This window comes from Engystomops pustulosus, chromosome 7, assembly GCF_040894005.1.
Source record: "Engystomops pustulosus chromosome 7, aEngPut4.maternal, whole genome shotgun sequence".
Lineage (NCBI taxonomy): Eukaryota > Metazoa > Chordata > Amphibia > Anura > Leptodactylidae > Engystomops > Engystomops pustulosus.
The window spans coordinates 92,610,357-92,629,307 of record NC_092417.1 but is presented as its reverse complement, the minus strand read 5'-3'; the positions used below and the strand labels follow the sequence as shown (position 1 = coordinate 92,629,307).

Sequence of the window (18,951 nt, the reverse complement as noted above, 5' to 3'; positions counted from 1 at the left end):
TGGAATCATCTCAGACTGGTTTCTTGAACATGACAATGAGTTCACTGTACTCAAATGGCCTCCACAGTCACCAGATCTTAATCCAATAGAGCATCTTTGGGATGTGGTGAAACGGGAGATTCGCATCATGGATGTGCAGCCGACAAATCTGCGGCAACTGTGTGATGCCATCATGTCAATATGGACCAAAATCTCTGAGGAATGCTTCCAGCACCTTGTTGAATCTATGCCACGAAGAATTGAGGCAGTTCTGAAGGCAAAAGGGGGTCCAACCCGTTACTAGCATGGTGTACCTAATAAAGTGGCCGGTGAGTGCAGAACCAATCTTACAACATGCATACAAGATGCAAACCAAGCCTACTGCATAGAAACGGCAGAGATCGGTAATTTGTATTGTAGGTACACTTCAAATATGAGAGACAGAATCTAAAAAAAATACAGAAAATCACATTGTATGATTTTTAAATAATTAATTAGTATTTTATTTCAGGAATTAAGTATTTGATCCCCAATGAACAAGCAATAATTCTGTCCCTCCTACTCTGCACTCATTATCTGTATTAATTCCACCTGTTTGAACTTGCACTTGTCCAAACACTCAATCAATCAGTCAATCACACTCCAACCTCTCCACCATGGGAAAGACCAAAGAGCTGTTTGTAGACACCAGGGACAAAATTGTAGACCTGCAAAAAGCTTGAATTTTCTAAAGGACAGTAAGGAAGCAGGTTGGTGAGAAAGTAACAACTGTTGGCATAGTTATTTGAAAATGGAAGAAACACTAGATGACCATCAATCTTCCTTAGTCTTGGATGATCCTGAGGTCAGGAATTGGCTCACAACTGTAGAGTCATACCTGATCAATGACCTGAAGCCAGCTGTTAACAAAGTCTCAAAAATTACCGTTAGTAACGCACTACACTGTCATGGATTAAAATCTTGCAGGGAAGCAGTAAAGATTCCTACCACTGGCCAAATGCCTTCCACCTGCTATATCTTCAACTACACAATGCTATAAATGCACAGTTTCCGGATGACCGGTTGGTAGAAAACTCCTTACTTGTTCCCCTCATCCTCCTGCAGGCCCTGTGAAGGGCCCTCATTTTCTGGCTGTACACAGAGTTACTATCCAGGAACACCTGCACTTGCAAGAGTACTGTGGGAGAGGGACCTTGGCCCATGATGGACGAGTAGTGGGATCTTGCCCTATCTTCGCCGACATGGAGGACAGAATGTCCTAGGTATATATACACTATCAAGCATACCTAATTACTAGTCGAGTTATAAAATGCCATCTTGGGTTTCCAGACCTCTGTCCTAAATGCTCTGAGACAGGTTTGGGAACAGGTTCGTAAATTTCTGTTAGACAGAATGGGAGTAGTTGCCCCCGATGATCCTGAACTCTGTCTTCTTTTAGTAAACCCTGGATTGTTCCAATCCACTGCAGAACGCGTTTTCATTACCGAAACTGTGTACTATGCTAGGAAGACAGTAGACAGATTTTGGATCCCACTTCTCCTTGACTGGATCAAGGCAGTGAATAACACCCTGCCACTCAAAAATTGGTTATTTACTCAATAGGAAGAAGAATAGAAGGTTCCATGCCACCTGGGACAAATGGCTTGACTATCCCTTCACTGCGGTCCCCCACATTTCAACATAGACACACTCTGTCTGACATATATGAGTCTCTCTCGTCCTAATCTGGGCACAGTGGTCCTGGAGTGGGTATATGGTGCCGGTGCGTGGATGGGTGCTTTGTGTTATCTGTGTATTAAATTTGTTTATTGTTACAAGGGCATGTGCTGCACTTTATCTGAATCCATTGCTGTACAGCACACTTTTGTACTAGTATTAAATACGTATTTCATGCTATGAAATACGCAATTAATCCTACAATGTAATTTTCTGGTTTTATTTAGATTCTGTCTCTCAATTGACAAAAAAAGTATATAACTCCATTCTTTGTAGATGAGGAAACCTGAAAAATCAGCCAGGGATCAAATACTTATTTGCCCCACTATAGAAACTGCACCAGAATTAGGCATCATACATGAATACAGTAACAGTGGTTAGTTCTATGAAGTTGCTTAGCCAACATTAGAAACTCCACAATGATCAGGATTAATAAGTTATTAGGAGGCTTAAATAATATTCCTACAACTGTAGCTGTAATAAAATGCCATACTACAGTCATGGCCATAAGTTTTGAGAATGACACAAATATTATATTTTCACATGCCCTCTGGTTTTTATGTGTGTTTGTCAGATGTTTTTTTTTTTATCACATACAGATATACAAGTGCAATCATATTATGAGTAACAAAAGCTTTTATTGACAGTTAGAATGAATTAATGCAGCAAGTCAATATTTGCAATGTTGACCCTTCTTCTTCAGGACCTCTGCAATTTTCCCTGGCAGCTCTCAATCAACTTCTGAACCAAATCCTGACTGATAGCAGTCCATTCTTGCACAATCAATGGTTGCATTTTGTCACAATTTGTTGATTTTTGTTTGTCCACCCGTCTCTTGTTAATTGAACACAAGTTCTCAATGGGATTAAGAGTTTCCGCTCCATGGACCCAAAATCTCTATGTTTTGTTCCCTGAGCCATTTACTTATCACCTTTGCTTTATGGCAAGATGCTCCATCATGCTGGAAAAGGCATTGTTGATCACCAAACTGCTCTTGGACGGTTGGGAGAAGTTGCTCTTGGAGGACATTCTGGTACCATTCTTTTATTCATGGTTGTATTTTTAGGCAAGACTGTGAGAGAGCCGATTCCCTTGGCTGAGAAGCAACCCCACACATGAATGGTTGCAGGATGCTATACAGTTGGCATGAGACAAGACTGGTGGTATCTCTCACCTTGTCTTCTCCGAACAAGCTGTTTTCCAGATATTCCAATCAATCGGAAAGGGGATTCATCAGAGAAAAGGACTTTCCCCCAGTCCTCAGCAGCCACTCCCTGTAGCTTTTGCAGAATATCAGTCTGTCCCTGATGTTTTTTCTGTAGAGAAGTGGCTTCTTTGCTGCCCTCCTTGACACCAGGCCTTGCTCCAAGAGTCTCACAGTGCGTGCAGATGCACTCACACCTGCCTGCTGCCATTCCTGAGCAAGCTCTGCTGGTAGCCCGATCACTTTTAAGAGACTGTCCTGGCGATTGCTGGTCCTTCTTGAGCGCCCTGGAGCCTTTTTGGCATCAATGGAACCTCTCTCCTTGAATTCCTTGATGATGCGATAGATTGGTGACTGAGGTGCAATCTTTCTAACTGCGATACTTTTCCCTGTTCGGCCAGTTTTGTGCAGTGCAATGATGACTACACGTGTTTCTTTAGAGACAACCATGGTTAACAGAAGAGAAACAATGATGCCAAGCACCAGCCTCCTTTTAAAGTGTCCAGTGCTGTGATTCTTTCTTAACCCCTTAACTCTCTGCGCCGTAGCTCTACGGCGCAGAGGTATAAGGGATGTATGAAGAGGGCTCACGGGATGAGTCCTCTTCATACAAAGGTGGGGGTTTTTGCATTTTGCACAAAACCCCCACCGCAAATAACCGCGGTCGGTGCTTGCACCGATCGCGGCTATTAACCCTCTCAACGCTGCCGGCAAAGTCGCCGGTGGCGTTTAAAAGGCGGCGGCGCGCGGGCGGCGATCGGTTGTCATGGTAGCCTCGGGTCTTCTTTTGACACGAGGCTACATGGCTTATGCAGGTTCGTTACAATGAGCCAGTGGCTCATTGTAATGTATGACCTGCAAAAATGCCATATATTGCAATACTGTAGTATTGCAGTATATGGTAGGAGCGATCTGACCATCTAGGGTTAATGTACCCTAGATGCTCTAAAAAAATAGTGAAAAAAAAAGAAAAAAAATAGTTTAAAAAATAAAAAAAATTAATAAAATATTAAAAGTTCAAATCACCCCCCTTTCCCTAGAACGGATATAAAACATAATAAACAGTAAAAATCACAAACATATTAGGTATCGCCGCGTCCCAAAATGCCCGATCTATCAAAATATAAAAACGGTTACGGGCGAGGGGTGACCTCCGAGGCGGGAAATGGCGCCCAAATGTCCGAAATGCGACTTTTACACCTTTTTACACCAAAAATGGTAGCAATGAAAACGTCGCCTCATTTCGCAAAAAATGACCCCTCACACATCTCCGTGCGCCAAAGTATGAAAAAGTTATTAGCGTCAGAAGATGGCAAAAAAATGTTTTTCTTTTTTGTACACATTCGTTTAATTTTTGAAAATGTGTTAAAACACAATAAAACCTATATAAATTTGGTATCACCGCGATCGCACCGAACCAAAGAATAAAGTAGGCGTGTTATTTGGAGCGAAGAGTGAAAGTCGTAAAAACTGAGCCCACAAGACCGTGACGCACGTGCGTTTTTTTAAAAATTTTTCCACATTTTGGAATTTTTTTTCAGCTTCACAGTACACGGCATGTTAAAATAAATAACATTACGGGAAAGTAAAATTTGTTACGCACAAAATAAGCCCTCACACAGGTCTGTACACGTAAAAATGAAAAAGTTATGGATTTTTGAAGTTGGAGAGCGAGAAATGAGCGGAAAAACCCTGTGTCCTTAAGGGGTTAATCATGACAGATTGATCTCCAGCCCTGTCCTCATCAACACCCACACCTGTGTTACTGGAGCAATCACTGAAACGATGTTAGCTGCTCCTTTTAAGGCAGGCCTGCAATGAAGCTGAAATGTGTTTTGAGGGAAAAAGTTCATTTTGTAGGCAAATATTTTCTTTGCAATTAAATGCTGTTAAGCTGATCATTCTTTATAACATTCTGGAGTATATGCAAATTGCCATTATAAAACCAGATGCAGTAGACTTTGTAAAAATTAACATTTGCATTATTCTCAAGACTTATGGCCATGACTGTATATGTAGGAAATGGATAATAAAACTGTTCTCTGAGCCACACTGTTTATTCCTTGGGCTTTGTTCACACAATGCACTTGATCTGCATTTCAAGTGCATCATGAGTAACGAAAATGGGGCAAATTTACTTACCCGGCCCATTCGCGATCCAGCGGCGCGTTCTCTGCTCTGGATTCGGGTCCGGCCGGGATTTAAGAAGGTAGTTCCTCCGCCGTCCACCAGGTGGCGCTGCTGCGCTGAAAGTCATCTCATCGTGCCGGAATGCACCACCTCGGACCAGGTGAAGGTAAGCGCTCCCCAAGCGCTCCCCAAGCGCCACTTTTTCGGTTTTTAAATGCGGCGGTTTTTCCGAATACGTCGGGTTTTCGTTTGGCCACGCCCCCGATTTCCGTCGTGCGCATGCCGGCGCCGATGCGCCACAATCCGATCGCGTGCGCCACAATCCCAGGGCAATTCAGGTACAATCGGCGCAAATCGGAAATATTCGGGTAACACGTCGGGAAAACGCGAATCGGGCCCTTAGTAAATGACCCCCAATGTGTTTGGGAAAATTGTGCGGTTACAGAAATGGTGTAGCTTGAGGAGTGCGGCTGCACCTGCATCTCTGAAGTTTTGCACACAGGTCAGGGAACATTGGGAAGCAGATGGGAGAGAGGCTGGCTGTCCTGGAAGTCTCCATATTTCAGGAAGCCACCTTGGATGTTCCTGGAAAGTTGTTAAGAATGCTTACAGTTAGGCTACATTCACATTAACGTTTGCCCACCGTACCGTAGCATGGCGGGCACACGTCGGAGCCGGGAGAGGAGGAGGACCTGTCCTTTCTTTTTCACGGCGACGGAATGGTAGCGGCACCCATTGCCATGTATGGGGGACGTATATACGTAGGCCATATATACGTCCCTCATACGTTCGTGTGAATGTAGCCTTACTTAGTTGAGACACGGTGCTGTTGATACAAGGTGCACATCCACCTCACTACACGGGGCACAACATTACTACACATGAAACTAGAAGCTCAGGACAGGATCTACGACCCGCAGAGGAGTTACTGAGTAGGTGTGTTTTGGCAGCAGGGAGGGATGGCAGCCAGCCAGGGCATTCCCCCCTCCTCTCTCTTCCTCCTGCCACCGACTGGCCTCTGTAATGATATCTTCTCTAATGGAGAGGCGATTTAATTATAGAAATTATAGATGGGCAGAGGATGTGATGCAATGGTGGCTGTGGTTTGAGCAGCCATTCACCCCATAGAAACCTGAGGCACTATTGAGGATATGCCATTGAGTATTGGCTTTTTAAAACCTGGCTATTTGTCTTTATTGTTTTATTGTTTCCTCATTTCCGTTAAGTGTTAGTCATGTTATTAATTCTCAGTTAATTGCTTCCTCGTTTTCAGTATTTATTGTATGATCCCACACATCAGCTGTGTTAATATGTCAGGTTTTTTCTGCTGTATATCAAGACAAAGCCCTTTAGCTGCCTCCATTTTACTCTTTTTGACTCTTTCTTGCATCAAATGTTGAGCGCTGGTTTTGGAAATTGTATTAGGCGGAATCTTGTTTGTCGTCTCCTTGTCCTAGGCACAACTAGACTACATGTTTTCAAACTTTTTTAATTCATACTTTTTTCTTCCTTTGAGTGAGCACCAGGATTTCATTAAAAATCCATATTTGCCTGAGGGGTAGAGCATGGGGTGGTGTATAATGTGTCCTAGCATTCTTCATGCCCCAGATTGAACTTGTGATAGAGTTTTCAGCTGTCTTCAGTGTTTTCATACTTATGCTGATTTTTATACTTTTGATAATGTTTCAACTAGCAAGCAGCAAGCTTTTTGCAGTATGGATTTCATGACATTCATAGATCCAATACCCTGCCATTAGGTAAGCAGTATAAAGCGGGGATGATCATACTCTGTTCCTAAGAGGCCAATACATCTGACTATCCACACTGGTGGGGCCTGGCCACCCGACCTTACACAAAAAAGAATGTAGAATGTGCACCATTTATATACATATTATGTTGTACGTTACATAGCTGTGCCGACGGCTCAGATAAGAAATGTCGGAAGAGGGGACAGCAGGACTAGGAATCTATCAGTTGCACTTCCTGCGGTCTATCTCCCCGCCCCCCCCTCCATGTGGTCAGCAGATACTGTGGCCTATGACATCCACTATAAGATAAGAAGACTGCCAGACAGTGAGTGTATACAGTACATGAGTCTATATGTGTGTGTATACTAATTGTGTGTTTATGGTATGTGTGTATATCTGCTGCACGTGTGTGTATGCTGTATATGTGTATACACTCACCGGCCACTTTATTAGGTACACCTGTCCAACTGCTCGTTAACACTTAATTTCTAATCAGCCAATCACATGGCGGCAACTCAGTGCATTTAGGCATGTAGACATGGTCAAGACAATCTCCTGCAGTTCAAACCGAGCATCAGTATGGGGAAGAAAGGTGATTTGAGTGCCTTTGAACGTGGCATGGTTGTTGGTGCCAGAAGGGCTGGTCTGAGTATTTCAGAAACTGCTGATCTACTGGGATTTTCACACACAACCATCTCTAGGGTTTACAGAGAATGGTACGAAAAAGAAAAAACATCCAGTGAGCGGCAGATATGTGGGCGGAAATGCCTTGTTGATGCCAGAGGTCAGAGGAGAATGGGCAGACTGGTTTGAGCTGATAGAAAGGCAACATTGACACAAATCGCCACGCGTTACAACCAAGGTAGGCAGAAGAGCATCTCTGAACGCACAGTACGTCGAACTTTGAGGCAGATGGGCTACAGCAGCAGAAGACCACACCGGGTGCCACTCCTTTCAGCTAAGAACAGGAAACTGAGGCTACAATTTGCACAAGCTCATCGAAATTGGACAGTAGAAGATTGGAAAAACGTTGCCTGGTCTGATGAGTCTTGATTTTTGCTGCGACATTCGGATGGTAGGGTCAGAATTTGGCGTCAACAACATGAAAGCATGGATCCATCCTGCCTTGTATCAACGGTTCAGGCTGGTGGTGGTGGTGGTGTCATGGTGTGGGGAATATTTTCTTGGCACTCTTTGGGCCCCTTGGTACCAATTGAGCATCGTTGCAACGCCACAGCCTACCTGAGTATTGTTGCTGACCATGTCCATCCCTTTATGACCACAATGTACCCAACATCTGATGGCTACTTTCAGCAGCATAATGCGCCATGTCATAAAGCTGGAATCATCTCAGACTGGTTTCTTGAACATGACAATGAGTTCACTGTACTCAAATGGCCTCCACAGTCACCAGAACTCAATCCAATAGAGCATCTTTGGGATGTGGTGGACCGGGAGATTTGCATCATGGATGTGCAGCCGACAAATCTGCGGCTACTGTGTGATGCCATCATGTCAATATGGACCAAAATCTCTGAGGAATGCTTCCAGCACCTTGTTGAATCTATGCCACGAAGAATTGAGGCAGTTCTGAAGGCAAAAGGGGGTCCAACCCGTTACTAGCATGGTGTACCTAATAAAGTGGCCGGTGAGTGTAGTATGTTGTATGTGTGTGCATGGTATGTATATACTGTGTGTAGCTGCTTCATGTATGTTTATATGATCTATGTGTGTTTGTGTGTGTACATATACTAAATGTATATGCAGTAAGTGTATGTATGGTGTGTATATATTGTTTGTGCTACTAGTGTAGCATTAGGCTACACTACATTAAAGTAACCTGTCAGTGGATCTACCTTTAGTAGGTTTCCTTTAAGCTGAATTCGTAAGAACTGGTATAGTCAGAACTAGTATATATTATAATTGTTGCTCCAGACAAAAAAAAATTATCCCAATGAAAGTTTTGTGCGGTCATGGGAACAAGGATTATCAATAAAATTACAGATACCTTACAACTGATTGTTGCAGCCCTGGTCAAAAATTCAGTAAATTACCTGCATACGGAGAGGTTCACCAGAGGTCATAATGGCCAAAGAGGTCCATTTGTAACTAGGGGTCATCTGTATGTAAGGTTAGAGATTTTTATAAAGGGCTCCAACAACCCCTCTACAGTTGTAAGGTGATCTCCAATATAGAGAACAGAAATGCTTTGCAAAGGCCGTGCAAAGGTGATAAAATACTGAAATGCTATAGGTTTGCTCGAATATACTTTGAGCACCTCCCAGAAATACCCTTAAGCTAATTTTCCCAAAATGTTGATGAACTCTATGTATCGTTTGTTCCGGAAAAACACTAGAAACCTTGTTCTCAAGGGAACAGAGTGTTATAATTAAATATACTATGAAGGTTCTCACTCGTCAAAACATGACCTTCAAGCGGCGGTGCGGAAGAGAAAGACAGGAGTCGGGGACAAATCCAATCTCTAAACAGATTACACAAAGTAGTGTTTGAATCATGAGATGGCTGACCGTGAACAAGATGGCGTCTGGAGAGAAATATGATATCTCTCACACTTACATCCGGGACAGCATGTACAAAAAGTTCATGAGTCTATTGTAGGTGCCTTCACTGGTGGACAAGGGTAAACCTACAAACACACAAGTTATATCAAACAACAAGCGATAGCATTTGCTACCATATGTATCACTAAGCCACTCTCATCTCTGTAAACCTTTTTCCTGGTGGTATTACAAGAAATAGCAGATTAGCTGACAGCTGTTTTGAGTGTACAAGCAACTTTAGTTGCTAAAACGTGAGAAATACCGTACCGTAGACTGTAAGGCGCACAAAAAATCCTTCAATTTTCTCGGAAATCAAAGGTGCGTCTTATAGTCCAGTGCGCCTTATATATAAACTGTAGTTACAGACAGCAGCTGTCTTGAACTCTGCATAGGTCTGCCACCTGCTGATCATTCATCCTTATAATCAGGTGCGCCTTATAATCAGGTGCGCCTTATATATGAACCTAGATGTTTTAGCAGGCATAAATTGATGGTGTGCCTTGTAGTCCAAAAATACTGTACATTCAGCAGCATATTTTTTACCCTTTGTGATACTTTTTTCCATCTTTGAGCTAAAATTTTGAGTCTATCAGTTTCTTGCCTCTACCGTTGTCTTTATACTGTATTGTTGATTCAATCTCTGTATAAATGCATTTTACATAGAGATTTTAAGTAAAAACTAATAAAGCCTAATAGCAGCATCCTGTTTGTCTGGATCCTTCAGACTCGACAAGTATCTCTTGATCACAGTGTTTTCACTTCCACCAGCCAAGACGCAGTCTTCATTATGCAGAATTTCCAATATTCGGCTGCAGAAGTAATTTAGTGTGTTAGTGACATTTTCAACTACAGCCTTAAGTTTACAATCTTCGCAGAATCTACCGAGCCATCTGCATTTAGATATGGACAGTTGTGAATAATGTCTCCTATAGATTACACAATATTACAACGATGAATATTTTAAACACTCAAAATGGTTCATTAAACGCTATAGGCTTAAAAATGTCAGCAATAAATTGTACATTGCTTCCCCCTGCAGAGAGTTTAAGAGTAAAATCATTTACATAAAAATCCACACACTTTTTTATTATTATGCAAATGAAAAAGCATTTCTGTATACCTTCCTTAATAAATGAGTCGCTTTCTCCTAAGACCTGTGTATACATATTCATAGGCTTACAAATTAATTACCATTTACTCCGCCAAATAACAAAAAAAACCCCACCTGACGGTAAAGGGTTAAATAGCCTGCTTAATCTGGTCCTTTGTCTATCGCTTGCAAACATTGACTTCATTTGAATAAGCTTTTCAGGAGCTATTAATTAATTCTCTTCCATTCGGTCTGAAATATTCTTTTGATTGAGAAATCTGATTAAAGTTAGAATAGGTGTCTGCTTATAGGCAATGAATATCGCCATAAATCACGTCTACCCCGGTCACATGAAGCTCCATGTGTTCATATTTCTCTGCAAAGTTTCTTTTATAATTAATAGTTATTTCAAATGTTAATTTAGTGGCCAATATCAACATTTTGTATTTCCTGATATAATATGTCCATTGAACATTAGAAGCCATTGTGTAACTGTATTGAAATTTTTCTCTACCCAAAATGGATAATTCTTGAATCCCAGTTATGTTATTAAACTGAAAATGTTTTTAGAGATTGTCACAGCCCCACCCCTATGCTTCAACATAGTACAGGCAGTCCCCGGGTTACATACAAGATAGGGTCTGTAGGTTTGTTCTTAAGTTGAATTTGTATGTAAGTCGGAACTGTATACTTTATCATTGTAACCCCCAGACAAATTTTTTTTGCTCTCTGTGACAATTGGATTTAAAAAATGTTGGGTTGTCATAAGAACCAGGAGTAACAATAAATCTTCATTACAGACACCTCTGATACTGTTATAGCTGTTTATTGTAGCCTAAGGCTAAAGTACAGTAAATTGCCAACATCCAGAGGTCCGTTTGTAACTAGGGGTCGTATGTAAGTCAGGTGTTCTTAAGTAATGTAATTACCGTCTGTAATTTAGTATTCTTAAAGGAAGACTTAAACTTTTATATATAGATTGAAAGTTAGTCTACCACTTACCCTAAGCCAGTGATGGCGAACCTTTTAGCGGCCGAGTGCCCAAACTGCAATCCAAATTTACTGCGAGGTGCCAACCAAAAATTAAATCAGTAACTTATTGCTCCCTGTTCTTCAACAACGTTTGATCATATTGGCCTCCTGAGGACAAGATGGAAAATTTGCAACATTTTAGTGTTTTTCCAGTGTCCCTTTGTACACAGAATTTTGGGGCCAGCAGAAGGTATTCCAAAGATAATTCGGCCCTGTCTACTCATTCTCCCTCTTCTTACATACCCAAGTAGTGAAGTATCACTTAAAAATATGACTGAAAGCAGAATCTTTTAAGTTGCTTAGAACTGCAGGAAAATTCTGAGTCCTGTCTGGTGTGCTGGGGTGATGGCCCGGGTGCCCACAGAGAGGGTTCTGAGTGCCGCCTCTGGCACCAGTGCCATAGGTTCACCACCACCGCCCTAAGCTTTATAATGTCTTGCCAGAAAGTTGTAGAGAAGTATACTATAATTTTTTTAAAATCATTTAATCATTTCTCTCCACAATGGTGCTTCTGAGAAATTCCCAATTTAATTTGTATGCAAATGAGGAAATTGGCACACCCAGGTTTTTCCTTCATCACCCGGAGCACTGTTTTATCTGCCTGGACCATACTCTCGGATAAGCAGGAGATTTGTCTTGTCAGAAGCATGGGGTTACTCTGGAAGAAGAGGCATATGATTTTGGCAAGAATGGCAATGATCTGGTTGATATTGGTGCACCAATTGCCTGATTAGTATACAAGTATCTCGGAAAAGACAAAATGGAGAGAAATAATAATGATCTGTTGGAAATCCCTGTGCATTTCTCTACAACATGCTGCCAGGAGATAACACTTTGTGGAGATTACAGTACCATAGGTACTGCTTTCCCCATAGAAATATTCAAGTAATATACATTAGTGGACATCAGAGATAATGTTGGTTGACAAAAAAGGCAAAATGTGACAAAAGTCTTTATATATGTCAAAAATATGTGTGAAGCTCGTTTGCACAATTGTAAAGTGTATGAACCTCTTTTTGCACTAGTGTAGCAGTATAGATCACTTAAAAAACCTACATTTTTGAGGTGTATTTTAGCTTGCAATGTGAAATTTGAAGCAGGCTGATGGTATAAGTGTTGGTTGGCATCCTCCATTACAAAGTACATAAGATCTGCATTAGAAGCCATAAGAGTACTTGGGCCTACAAGACAATGCACAGACCTGATTTGTATACTGTGCCCAAGCCTTAAAGTTCTGGGGCCATGGAAATCTGGAGGGATCAACAATTCTGTAATGAGAATGGATTGTAATGTGTCTAATCCCTCAAATCCTGATAGACGGTTTATTTTTTTTCCCCCATTTTTAAGCAGGATTAGCCCACGATCAGTAATGACAAAGCTGGGCTTTCCAAGTCTGGAGTGTCACATTTGGCTGTTATGGTAATTATATATTCATGGGTGCTCTTATCAGTCAAGTAATTAGCACATCATTAGTATAAAGCCTTTAGATCCTGGCTTCTCTCAGGATAGACTGGACTCTGGCCCCTCTCTATAAGTATTGACAATATACTTTCATTCTGTACATGTTCTGCAGCATTAAACACATCCTATATAGATTTTATACTGGAAGCATTTATAATAATCAATTTAGCATTCAATGTATTTTATTGATGAACAGATGAATAGGGAAAGCTGTACAAATGGTCATAATAATAATTTTGTTAAATTAATGTGGATTTTTATGCTTGGATAAAAATGAAAACATCCACTGAAAATAAGCTCTAACTTCTCATCAAACAATAACATTTATTTGCTGAAAGTGGACATTTAAATATTGGATAAAATGGTACATGATGAATAAAAGATTTTTGATCTATACTGGCAGGGAAGCATGATAAGAACCCCTTTAATTAAATCTATTTCTGGAAAACATTGGTGACAGCTAATGTGGCTGCTATTGCAGCTCCTGTGGATTTGTCACTTAGCTTTTCCATACTCTGAAAAGCAAATTGAGCTAGTTGTGAGGGGATATACCTGCAGTTCACTTAGGTTCCCAGATTCCAGAACATAAGTGGCAACCTCTGTTGGGATGGTAACAGCACCTATGTTTGTCACCCAGTTCAAGCAACGTTTATTTCTGAATTCTCAAGTTAATGATTACTGGCTGGATTATGGTGCTGATCTGTACGTTTTATATGTTTTAAAATTATCCCTCTAAAATAGATGATATGTTTGATGTTTCAGTTCAATATTGAGCTTTGGCTTTTATATCCAGTCATACCGATGACTGAGAGTCATTAATAGCCTGTTTCTCTATCTCTCACCTTCCATACTTCCTGGGTTGTCTTGCCAAAAATGAAATAAAGCTTTCCAATTATTTCCTGTCAGTAACTGAGTGCAGGCAGCTTTTTGTCTCGGGGAGGGCTATACATTGTATTTGCAGCAAGCGTAATAAATAAATCATATTACTAAATAAACTATAATGCTGCTTGACTCCAGAATGGAAAGGATTTCTAGCACCTGCCAACATTGCAGTGAGGAGCGAGTGCAGCCATTATTCTTGTTATTTGTGTATAAATATAGATTTATAGAAGTTCACTTAATGAAAGAAGTTCCAGTAATATGTTTATCCAAGTATTGTCTATAAGAGGGAATTCTTTTGTTGTACATAGCCACTTAAAGAGATGATCAGAGACCGTCACTAAAAGATACAGTCACTGAAAGAGATTGTCAAAGGCAGAACAGGTCGGAGACGGTCAGAGACGGAGACAGAGAGATATATTTTGTTAATCCATTCTATTTAGTTATAGTTAAGAGCAGTTATTTGCTGTAACTACAGCTAGAATTACATTTATAATTCCCCTAATAAATATCAACATATCGAGTACCCCTGTAATGATTTAGAATATATTGCACTTTGATAATAAATACACTCACCGGCCACTTTATTAGGTACACCATGCTAGTAACGGGTTGGACCCCCTTTTGCCTTCAGAACTGCCTCAATTCTTCGTGGCATAGATTCAACAAGGTGCTGGAAGCATTCCTCAGAGATTTTGGTCCATATTGACATGATGGCATCACACAGTTGCCGCAGATTTGTCGGCTGCACATCCATGATGCGAATCTCCCGTTCCACCACATCCCAAAGATGCTCTATTGGATTGAGATCTGGTAACTGTGGAGGCCATTTGAGTACAGTGAACTCATCGTCATGTTCAAGAAACCAGTCTGAGATGATTCCAGCTTTATGACATGGCGCATTATCCTGCTGAAAGTAGCCATCAGATATTGGGTACATTGTGGTCATAAAGGGATGGACATGGTCAGCAACAATACTCAGGTAGGCTGTGGCGTTGCAACGATGCTCATTTGGTACCAAGGGGCCCAAAGAGTGCCAAGAAAATATTCCCCACACCATGACACCACCACCACCAGCCTGAACCGTTGATACAAGGCAGGATGGATCCATGCTTTCATGTTGTTGACGCCAAATTCTGACCCTACCATCCGAATGTCGCAGCAGAAATCGAGACTCATCAGACCAGGCAACGTTTTTCCAATCTTCTACTGTCCAATTTCGATGAGCTTGTGCAAATTGTAGCCTCAGTTTCCTGTTCTTAGCTGAAAGGAGTGGCACCCGGTGTGGTCTTCTGCTGCTGTAACCCATCTGCCTCAAAGTTCGACGTACTGTGCGTTCAGAGATGCTCTTCTGGCTACCTTGGTTGTAACGGGTGGCAATTTGAGTCACTGTTGCCTTTTTATCAGCTCGAACCAGTCTGCCCATTCTCCTCTGACCTCTGGCATCAACAAGGCATTTCCGCCCACAGAACTGCCGCTCACTGGATGTTTTTTCTTTTTCGGACCATTCTCTGTAAACCCTAGAGATGGTTGTGCGTGAAAATCCCAGTAGATCAGCAGTTTCTGAAATACTCAGACCAGCCCTTCTGGCACCAACAACCATGCCATGTTCAAAGGCACTCAAATCACCTTTCTTCCCCATACTGATGCTCGGTTTGAACAGCAGGAGATTGTCTTGACCATGTCTACATGCCTAAATGCACTGAGTTGCCGCCATGTGATTGGTTAGAAATTAAGTGTTAACGAGCAGTTGGACAGGTGTACCTAATAAAGTGGCCGGTGAATGTATATTATATATTGTCCTAAAATCATTATTAAATAAATAAACCCCCCACCATGATCAATTATAATATGCATGGTGACCCCTTTTGATGAATTCTAATACTTAGGCTACATTCACACGATGTATGCCCGCCGTACCGTAGTATACGGCGTATATACGTCCCCCATACATGTGTGTGAATGTAGCCTAACTTAAAGGAAACCTACCATGAGGATTCTGCCATCAGAATGAATGTAGATTCCTCCTGTCTGCCTCTGCCATAATCTGTAATTTAATCATCCTGGAACCTAACTTGTTAAAACTTTATTTAAGTAATATGTAAATTAGCTGCAGAGGCTACTGAGGCGTGTACTAGCCTTTGTTCCTAGTACTTGGCCAGGCTAGTACACGCCCTAGTAGCCTCTGCAGTTAATTTACATCATTACTAAAATAACATTTTTAACAAGTTGGGTTAGGTTCTAGGATTATTAAATTACATATTAGGGCCGAGGCAGGCAGGAGGAATGTACCATCAAATCTACTTCTGATAGTAGATTCCTCATGGAACGTTTCCTTTAAGGACAGACTACTCCTAATTGCAGATGGACCTCTGGATGCTGATAATTTACTGAACTTTAGTCCCAGGCTGCAACAATCAGATGTAAGAGTTATCAAAGGTGCCAGCAATGAAGCTTCAGCGTTAATCCTTGTTTTGAGAAAAAATAATTGATTGGAGTTATACTTCTAAAATATACATGTTTTGACTTTCTTACAAATTTAAATTAAAAGGAAGCTGACAGCAGATACTGACATGATAAACCATTTCCAGTTTGTTGTGAAGATTAACACCTTCCAGATTATGTTACTTTTAGGGCCCAATGTGGTGGCATCATCCAGAAAATCTAATTTGAACTAAAATGAAAATTGGTTGTATAAGGAGAGACTTAAGGATGTATTTAGGAGAGACTTAAGGATGTCCCTCGGTGTAAGACGGTCAGGAGGTGGGGTATATATATATATATATATATATATATATATATATATATATATCTCATCCAGAAAATCAACTTGAGATGTAAATTTGTTCTAAAGTAATGGAAGCAGGGAACGCAGCACTGAAGTCAAGCTCACCCCACCTCCTGACCACAATGAACAACTCATACAACCTATTAAAATATACTTTCCTACATCATCCTCCTTTTTCTAATAAGCCCCGACCAGAGAATGACGTCTTGTGGCACGATTATGTCTGAGGATAACAGTGCATGCAGAGGGAAGAATTGACTTTTTGTGGCTGCTTTGACTTGTATAGTAATTGGTAGTTACAGTCTTGTGGAATGGAGTCAGTACTATGTTTTTTGTATGTAGGGGAAAATATTACAAAAGTTATTTTCCTGCACAGATAGGATTACAATATAATAAGTATAATCTTGTATCCAAGATACCAGTACAAGATCTCATATCTGTTTGAAAATGTTCCTTTAACATTCCTTCCATCACATAGTACCAGAGCTCCCTAACACTCGCATAATAAGTAAAATTATTTTTAGAAAGTGACATTCATGGTGTCTTATTTGTATGTGGAAGGTGAAAGGTGTCCTGAACATGTCTAATTGGAATCTGGAGGCATAAGGCAGACGTCAAAGGTGTGAACCAAGGTCCAGAGCAGGCGATTGTGTGCAGGCACAATTAAAGCACATACAGGAGGTTACATTACAAAGTTCTTCTGAACCTGTGCTGCTCATTATGAGCTGTGAGATCATTCTCCTCATTTTAATTAAAATACTGTGAAATTATTCCTGCCTTGTTAAAACCAGTGTCGTGTCATTCACACATGTTGTGGATATGAAGGATGTGTGGGAGGATTAACGCATTTCGTAACTTTGTGTTATAAGTCTTTGGCTCATTCTAGGAGAAGTGATTCCAAGTAACAATATATGTTGAGGATTATTCCCATTTTTATCTTTACTTGGTTGGTTACAGAAGAATCCCAGTGGGCGTTTGTGACGTTCAGACCCTGGATTCATACTTACATTATAACATAAAGTCCCTCAGGTTTTTGCTGCATTAAACAGATTACAACAAATGCGGTGTGTATGTGTGTTTCCAGAACTTATAAACTACGGTACTTTTCTATTCCCTTAGAGTCTATTAAACTGGAAGTTGTTTTATAATCCCAGTGCAAAGCTGGTTAAATGAGTTCCTTTGGTGAATAATCTGTTCTACTTATCATTATTTCTGTGGTCAGTAGGAGGATTTCTACATCTTAGGCTTGTGACAATTTAGTGTTTTTGAAAAGATGCCAAATAACCTATAATATTCTCCAGTTCTGTGATCCTGTCTCAGCAATGAAGCCGGGATCTTAAAAGGTAAAAGTCATGTTGCTGACACCTTTTAGTAGGACTGTGTATAATTAGATAGTATCATTGCCAAGAGCCTACAGTAGTCGTCTTCTAAGTTTCTTCTAGTGGTGACTCTATCCAGCAGGAAGCTTATCATTAGACTGGACGTATGTATCTAGTGGATTTGGAGCACAGAAACAGAAAAGGAAAAATATTCAGTTTATTGACATTGATAGGACATTGCCTTTGTTTCTGATTTAGCAGGAACTAAAGGAATTTCTAATAAGGAATTGTGTGGCCTCACTTTATCCTTAGCTTGTATAGTTCTGACTCTGTGCCATAACATGGGATTTAAGTGTCATATGAATAAGATACAATAATTTTTGATTTCACAAAAAGATAAGAAAATTCAGTTAGCAGTTAATGCTCAGGTATCATCAGTAACCTGCTATAAGTCGCTTGTCAGCCCCTGCTGAAAATCTTTAAAGAAGAACTAATCTTGGGCTGAGATAGAATAGACAGACAAAGCCTGATATCTCCCATTATAAAGAGCCGCTGTTATTGATACAAGTCCTATCGCTGTAGACTAGATGTATCGCTGCGAAGATCAGAATGCCAGCCTTGGTATCTCAGACACAAAACAATTGTGATCTGCGGGGTGGCCGCCTTCGCTCAGAAATGAAATGGGATGCCGGATAGCTGTAAATGCAGATAATAATTGAGTTTGAAGTGCATAAGAGGAGCTAGGAATCTCATCCGAATGCTTGCCTGAAATGTGAAAAAGATTGTTGCAGGAAAGGCTTGTAAAATAATATAGGGTTAATAGAGAAAAGAGTAGCGGGCAGGCGTACAGACGAGTGCTATACAAGGGTCAACGAAGTCTAGTTTAGAGGTCAAAACAGAGTAATGCGCCATTGTGACTGATTGAAACAAGGTAATCTTCAATATATTTGGATATATTTCAGCATGCACGCAGTGTGCTGGATTATCAAATCTTCCAGATTATTAGGTACTTTGTAAATCTAATCTCTATTTTAAAGTGGTTGC

At 40.8% G+C, this 18,951-nt stretch overlaps 1 protein-coding gene and 1 long non-coding RNA gene across 2 annotated transcripts in view; one reads left to right on the top strand and one right to left on the bottom strand.

The window, feature by feature from the left end:
• The window catches only part of PEPD (peptidase D), a 185,381-nt gene that overhangs the window by 58,418 nt on the left and 108,012 nt on the right, over window positions 1-18,951 (top strand). The window lies entirely within an intron of this gene.
• Window positions 1-18,951, bottom strand: part of LOC140070584 (uncharacterized) — a 67,495-nt gene that overhangs the window by 8,236 nt on the left and 40,308 nt on the right. The window lies entirely within an intron of this gene.